We start from the raw sequence: 8,372 nt of genomic DNA on the forward strand, positions 1-8,372 counted from the left end.
CTTCCTAAATTGATTAATAAAGGGATAAATATGGAGAACTGGATGAAATGCAGGAGGCTTTGGGAAAGCAGGCTAGCTCCTTTCCCCATTCTGTGGTCAGGTCAAACAGTCCATCCTCTTGTCAGTGGTGACTAGTGAGGTTGTGGAGTTTACTTCTCTGGAGAGATTCCAAAGAGAATAGAATAGAAATTAAATAGAAATAGAAATAGGTAGAGGAATAGGAATAGGAATAGGAATAGGAATAGGAATAGGAATAGGAATAGGAATAGGATAGAATGGAATAGAATAGAATAGACCAGACCAGGTTGGAAGAGACCTTTGAGATCATTGTGTCCAACCTATCATCCAACAATATCCAATCAACTAAACCATGGCACTGAGCACCCCATCCAGTCTCTTCCTAAACACCTCCAGTGATGGTGACTCCACCACCTCCCTGGGCAGCACATTCCAGTGGCCAATCTCTCTTTCTGTGAAGAACTTCCTAACATCCAGCCTAAACCTCCCCTGGTGCAGCTTGAGACTGTGTCCTCTTGTTCTGGTGCTGGTTGCCTGGAAGAAGAGACCAACACCCACCTGGCTACAACCTCCCTTCAGGTAGTTGGAGAGAGCAAGAAGGTGTCCCCTGAGCCTCCTCTTCTCCAGGCTAAGCAACCCCAGCTCCCTCAGCCTCTCCTCATAGGGCTGTGCTCTAAACCCCTCCCCAGCTTTGTTGCCCTTCTCTGGGCATGTTCCAGCAAATGCACCTGGATCCAACCCTGGGCAATCTGATCTAGGTGAACCTGCCTTAGCAGGGAGATTAGAGTAGATGATTCCCGGAGATTCCTTTCAATCCTTAGCATTCTGTCATTCTGTGATTGTGTGGCAAGTTTGACCATCAGAAAAGACAACCCACCACCCTTAGCCAGTCCCAGATGTTCTGGTACTTTGCATATTCTCCCACATGTGATGCTGATTTCTGCTTTTCCAGGTGGCAGTGGACAAGGAAGCCAATTGCTTGCCCTCATCCCTAACAGCCTGCACTGGAGTTCCTAGATGCTTTTCATTTCTGGACCAAACAAGTCCAGTTCCTTCAAGCTCTTCCTCAGACTGCTTGATCCCTGATTTCCCTAAGTGCATTTGACTGATATGGCTATGGCTTGTCCATCTCTGAGACAGGGAGCACTTACCCTCTTTCATTACAGTAAATGTGGTCCAGAACAAAACTGGTCCTCTTGAACCAGCTTTTTACTAGCGGTTCTTTCATTAGTTAGTTTATAGCTCTGCTCCTTCCACCTTTTTCACTCCCTCCTAGCGTTGGTGCCTTCTGGTTATTCCTAGATTCCCTACATATGATGTTTCCCAGGTTTAGGTCTTACCCTTCTGCTTGCTATCTCATCTGTTTCAGGTTATTTTTCCCACTCTAAAGCGATTGGCTGAGTTTTGATCCTGCCTTTCACACTGCTTGCAGCCCTTCTGCACATCAACAGATGGTTTGCTCCACACCAGGTTGTTCACAGAGTACCACCTAGACACATAGTGCACCTATGCTATGAGGAAGTTGTCTGGAATGCAAGTCTGCACGTGGGATGGTGATGCAAGTCCTTTTAAAGACTTTTCATCCCTAGGGATGCTCACCCTGGGGCTCTTTGAGTTGCAGATAGTCTGTAGAAAGGCCAAGAGCAAATCCCATATGGCGGCTTTGTTGCATGATTGGCAGCAAGCTGGGACTGTTGCAGAGGACTCTGGGTTGCCCAAGTCCTTGGCTGTAGGAAGATATCAGTTGCTAGGATCTGACACCTCCATGACACCCTGGGACCTCCACACATCTGGGGCCTCAGCCTGGACCCACCCCACCACTGGGCCAGAGAACCATAAGGAGCTCCAGTCCTCTGCCCTATGTGGATGACTCCCAGATTTCCCCATATCCTCAGCAGTGAGGTTGGTTTGTTGAGAATTGTTCCCAGTGAGTCATTTAGGTGGTTTTTCATCACTCTGTTGTCCTCCAGTGGCCAAATATTGAACCAATTATGTAAGAACTTCTGCAGTGTTTTCCCAGGGACTGGAGTAAAAGTAACTCATCCATGATTACCTCACCCTAGCACTGTCCGCCTTCTCCAAAGATAATGAGCAGTGATTCAAAGCCTGTTCCCTGACATTTCTCAGCATCTCCAGGCTGAGCTTCACCCAAGTTACAAACCTCCAAGCAGACATGTCAGCCCATAGGGGAAGACTAAAACAAGAAACATGCAAATCCTTCAGTCTCCTGACAATGCATCTTAAGGGCTTGTTACTGTCTCATCTACGCTAAGAATCAGCCCACAGCAGCCTGTTTGCCTCTTGCCACTCCTGCAATGTATTTATAAAGCCTTTATTTGCTGAAAATTACACTCCTGGCCTGCTGATTTTGTTTGTAGCTAGTGGTTTCTGAGAGCACACCTGTGAAAAGACTCTTGGCCACTCTTATACCATGTCTTGGTTTATAGCACCCTGCCCATGGGGGGAATATAGGATTCTACAGTCATAGAATAGTTCAAGTTGGAAGACATCTTTAAGATCATTGAGTCCAGCTGTTAACCCAGCACTGCCAGGTCACCACTAAGCCATGTCCCTCAGCACCACAGCTACATGGCTTTTAAATCCCTCCAGGGAAGGGAACTCCACTACTTCCCTGGGCAGCCTGGGCCAGGGCTTGAGAACGCTTTTTGGGGAAGAAATCTTTCCTAATGTCCAACCTAGACCTCCTGTGGCACAACTTGAGGCTGTTTCTTCTAGTCCTATTGCTTGTTATTTGGGAGAAAAGACTGACCCTCACCTCACTACAACCTCCTTTCAGGGACATGCAGAGAGCAAGAAGGTCTGCTTTGAGCCTCCTTTGCTCCAAGCTGAACAACCCCAGATCCCTCAGTTGCTCCACTTAGGACCTGTGCTCTAGATCCTTCACCAGCTTTGTTGCTCTTATTTGGACACACTCCAGCACTTCAATGTCCTTCTTGGAGCTAAAGACCCAAAACTGAACCAAACATTTAAGGTTGTGGCCTTGCCAGTGCCAAGTATAGGAGCACAATCACTGCCCTAATCCTGCTGGCCACACTATTGCTGATTAAAAAACCCCTCACCCTGGGTCCTCCTATCTCTTTTAAATCAGCATGCCCAGGAAAGAGTCCAACAGAGAAATACAAAGATGGTGAGGGGACTGAAGCATCTCTCTTATGAGGAAATGCTGAGAGACCTGGGGCTGTTTAGTCTGGAGAAGAGAATGCTGAGAGGGGAATCTTCATCATGGTCATCAATATCTAAAGCACAGAAGTCAGGAAGATGGGATCAGACTCTTTTCAGTGGTGCCCAGAGACTACTTTCCCGTGAGGGTACCAGAGCCCTGGAACAGGCTGCCCAGAGAGGCTGTGGAGTCTCCTTCTCTGGAGAGATTCACAACCCACCTGGATGTGACCCTGGGCTACCTGCTGTAGATGAACTTGCTTCAGCAAGGGGGGCCAGACTAGATGATCCCCAGAGGTCCCTTCCAGCCCCTACCACTCTGTGTAATTCTGTGACATCTCCACAAGAAATGTAAACTGTTACTGTCTGGACCTCCACATCATGTCGGTTGCTCAGTTTGTGTTCGTGTCTCTCTCTCACCACTGCTACTCTTTCACCTGCTCCCTTCCTCCTTTCTCTGGATAACAAACTGCTTATGACGGGACATCAATCTCATTTCTCATAAAGCCCAAACTGATGAAACAAGAACGGTAATAGCAATAATCATGATAAAATACACTGTGCTGGTGGAATAAAAGCAAACGATCTGCATTTCTGCCTGCTGCCTCTTTTTGCCTATGCTCCCTCCAGCGTTCCCTGCCAGGCACTGCACACTGCTGCTGAGCTCCTCGCTGCTGGCATTTCTAGGAACATCAACCCCTCGCCTTGAGCCTGTTTCTCCTCCTTGGCTGCCCCAGTAGCTGTTCTTTGAACTGCTCATCTCCTGGCTGCAGGCACTCGTTCTGACATCTTTTGCTCCATGGGTCAGACGTTGTTAATCTCTTGCTCCCTGCCTGGTGCTTGATGGGCGGCTTCTCTGCTCAGCTAATACAGCTTTAGAGCAGAGCTCACCTCTAATCCACATGTTCTCCCCAATCATTGTCCTAAATCAAACCTGTCTTTTCATTTTAAGGTCTCCAGGCAGTCGTTGTCCCTAGTGTTTCCATCACACCTTTCCCAGGACTTGTTCAATAAGCATTTCTAGTCTGGCCTCAGGCCATTTATCACACAACAGAGGCTGATTTGCCTCACAAATGACCTGTTGCACAGCCAGGACTCACATCCTATTCCTTTCCTTGCTTTTCTCCTTTTTCCTCCCAGCTTTTCTTTTCCTGTCCCTCCCCTCCCCTTCCCTCCCCTCCCCTCCCCTCCCCTCCCCTCCCCTCCCCTCCCCTCCCCTCCCCTCCCCTCCCCTCCCCTCCCCTCCCCTCCCCTCCCCTCCCCTCCCCTCTCCTCTCCTCTCCTCTCCTCTCCTCTCCTCTCCTCTCCTCTCCTCTCCTCTCCTCTCCTCTCCTCTCCTCTCCTCTCCTCTCCTCTCCTCTCCTCTCCTCTCCTCTCCTCTCCTCTCCTCTCCTCTCCTCTCCTCTCCTCTCCTCTCCTCTCCTCTCCTCTCCTCTCCTCTCCTCTCCTCTCCTCTCCTCTCCTCTCCTCTCCTCTCCTCTCCTCTCCTCTCCTCTCCTCTCCTCTCCTCTCCTCTCCTCTCCTCTCCTCTCCTCTCCTCTCCTCTCCTCTCCTCTCCTCTCCTCTCCTCTCCTCTCCTCTCCTCTCCTCTCCTCTCCTCTCCTCTCCTCTCGTCTTCCCTCCCCTCCCCTCCCCTTTCCTCCCCTCCCCTCCCCTTCCCTCCCCTCCCCTCCTTTCCTTGAGTCTCCTCTCCTTGAGTCTCCTAATTATAGAATATTTGGGATTGAAGGGGGCCTTTAAATGTCATCTCATCCAACCTCCCTAGAGTGAGGAGGGACAGATTCCAATAGATCAGGCTGATCAGTGTCCCATCCAACCTGACCTGGAATGATTCCAGTGATAGGGCATCTACCACCTCTCTGGCCAACCTGGGTTAGTGTCTCACCACACTGAGTGTAAAAGATGTCTTCTATCTACACTAAATCTATCCTTATTGATGAGGCATTTCAATAGGACAGAGGGAGAAAAATGAGTGTTGTGACTGCTGCTGATTCTTCTCCATTTGAACTGGTGAAGATGTATTCAGATCTAGATACTTCTTGATGGCATCTTGCCTTAGGTGACCTCAATCCCACCTCACTGGTGTCTCCCCATCAGCCTCAGAGAGTTTATAATATCTTCATGGATCAATGAATCATAGGATTGTAGAATAGTTTGGGTTGGAAGGAACCTTAAAGGTCATCTAGTTCCAACCCCCCTGCCATGGGCAGGGACACCTTACCCTAGACCAGGTTGCTCAAAGGCCCATCCAGATTGACTGTGAACATGTGCACAGCATCCACAACATCTCTTGGCAGCCTGTGTCAGTGCTCACTGCCCTCACAGGAATGGCTTTCTAACATCTAATCTAAATCTACCCTCTTTTAGTTTAAATCCATTACCACTTGTCTTATCACTAAATGCCTTTGTAAAAAGTTCCTTTCTAGCTGTCTTAAATGCCCCCTCTAAGTACTGAAAGGCCACAATACAATCTCCTCAGAGCCTTCACTTCTTCAGGCTGAAAACCCCAACTCGCTCAGCCTGTCCTTGTAGGAGAGGTTTTTTGGCCCTTGGATCACTTTTGTGGCCCTCCTTTGGACCCACTCCAACAGCTCCATGCCTTTCCTGTGCTGAGGACTCCAGACTGGACACAGAACTGCAGGTGGGGTCTCAGCAGAGTGGAACAGAGGGGCAGAATCACTTCCCTCAAGCTGCTGGTCATGCTCCCCAGGATACAGCTTGTTTATAGGCTGCAAGTGTACATTGCTGGCTCACGTTGATCTCCTCAACCACCAATATCCCCAAGTTCTTCTCCACAGGGCTTTCCTGAATCCATTCTCTGCCCAGCCTGTATTTGTGCTTGGGATTGCCTCAACCTGTGTCCAGGATCTTGCACTTGTCCTTGCTGAAATCATGAGGTTTGCATGACAAGCCTCTCAAGCCTGTCAAGGCCACTCCGGACGGCATGATGACTGCACCAGTGATCCCACACTGGTCTGCCACCCCAATGTCCTCAGGTAGAGGTGACTGGTGTAGATATTGTGACATCAGCTCATTGCTTGTATTTGTGTCTGCCCTTCTGCAGGGCATAGGAGCTACTCATTAGCTCAGAGAACCTTCCCCAGGTCTTCCCTGTATGAAATGCCCCCAGAAAAATGGGAATCAGGCTCAGACTTGCTTGCAACCCTTCTCCATTCATCTGCTGTTTCAGTGTCTCTGTACTGTTGGCTCTGCTCATCCCAGCTGGATCTCTCCCTAAGACCCAGACACTTTGACCTGCGAGTGGCATCAAAGGAATTCCCCAAAGCCTGTGGGGGACTCTGGAGCTGACACTGACAGCACAGCACAAGCTGCAGCCACTGTGTGATCAATAACGATGTGCCAGGAGGAAAACACCCTGATCAAATCTCTGAGCCCTAAATGATCTCTGCAGTGCTGGCTGTCAGGAAACACCTCTTTTCGAGTAAGACCCTTGGGAGGAATCACTGGAGAACTCTAAATATAATGCCCAGCAGGCACCTTTATAATTTTATTTTTCACAGAAGAGCTACATTTCAACTACTCCAAGCACCCTGGGAATAGGATCTCAGGCTCTGTTCTTGGAAGGTTCTAATCGCCCCTATCAACTGTTCTTTCTCTTGGAAGGAAACAGAAGGACAAACACACATACCTGGGCAGACATATTTTTCTTCCCTGTGACACCAGCTTTTACTCAGGTATGTAATGGTGAAATACAGTAATTACCCTTGGATGGAACCTTCTCCTTTTGTGCCTAATGCCTCCCCTGCACATATTCCTGTAATTAAATGGAGGTTTTAGGGTCAGCACTTTATTTATGTGCAAGAACTGTGTCTACCTCTCTGGAGAATAATTTGGACTATGACCTCAAGACTACTGTTCAGCAAATACAGCCAGCGATAATTAAAGCAGGTGTATCTCACTCGTGTGCCGAGCTCTAATCCTCTGCAAGCTGGGGAGTAAGGCAGCTTTGGAAGTAGAAGTGCTCTGATGCAGTCGAATATTAAGTTTCAGAAGCAAACAGGAAACCAATCTCATCCTCGAGGCATCATTTAACAGAAATGACTTCCAGGCTTCCACCTCGGGTGGTGTCTGGAGCACAGCAAAGCTGAGTCAAAGGCGTGTGTAATGGTGCTACCTACTGGAGTCATCAAACACTGCACTGAGGTCTCAGCGAGATTTCCACCTCTCCAGAACCAAAAAAACGAAGCAGCATTTGGCTGGTGTGAAACAGCTCATGCAAGTAAGTGACCATTTGAACGCTGAATGCATGCACAACACTACAGTTGATGTAACAGAGACCTCGTAGAATCACAGACTCCTTTAGACTGGAAAAGACTTTTAAGGTCATTAAGTCCACCCATTAACCCAGCACTAAATCATGTCCCTCAGCACCTCAGCGAAACATCTTTTAAAGCCCTTTAGGGATGGAGACCCCACTGCTGTCCTGAGCAGCTGTTCCAGGGCTTGACAAGCCTTTCAGGGAAGAAATTGTTCCTATTGTACAACCTAAATATTTCCTGATGCAACTGGAGGTCATCCCCTCTTGTCTTATGGCCTTGTTCCCTGGGAGAAGAGACCAACCTCTACTTTGCTGCAGCCTCCCTTAAGGTAGTTGTAGCAAGTGAGAAGGTCTTTAGAGCCTTAGAGGTGTATGTTGCTCAAGATACAGAGGCAGAATGATGTCAGAAGGGAGAATACATCACCTTACATTTCAGATTGAGACCACAGCAACGAGTGGCCACTGCTGATAGTCCCTGGGTGAAGATGAAAAGAAAGAAGGATCCTGGTGGGTGACCTGCAAACAACACAAAGCAGATGAAGTGACTTAGAACTACCAGACCATGAAGCTGGTGGTGACATGAGAGTTCATCTGATCTGTCCTCCCTCAGAAGGGGAGCAGGGCTGATTGGATTCAACTGGAGATGCCCAGGGAATCAGCTGGGTGTCTCAACTCCCTTGGGGTTAGCAGAAAGATGGGCACCAGGAATTCAGGTTGCAGGTATCCTTTATATGCAGCTAAAGCAGATGAGGCAGACCCTATCCAAGATTGTTCATGTAGGTCTCAGCTGTGTATGAGTTTAATAAAAGGAAAACAAGAAAATAGAAAGAAAGCCCTTCTAGGGTTGATCACCCCTCAAGGGATTTCCTCCTGGAGGGAAACATTAAGTGAAAGT

This window comes from Dryobates pubescens, chromosome 3 (genome assembly GCF_014839835.1).
Source record: "Dryobates pubescens isolate bDryPub1 chromosome 3, bDryPub1.pri, whole genome shotgun sequence".
NCBI lineage: Eukaryota > Metazoa > Chordata > Aves > Piciformes > Picidae > Dryobates > Dryobates pubescens.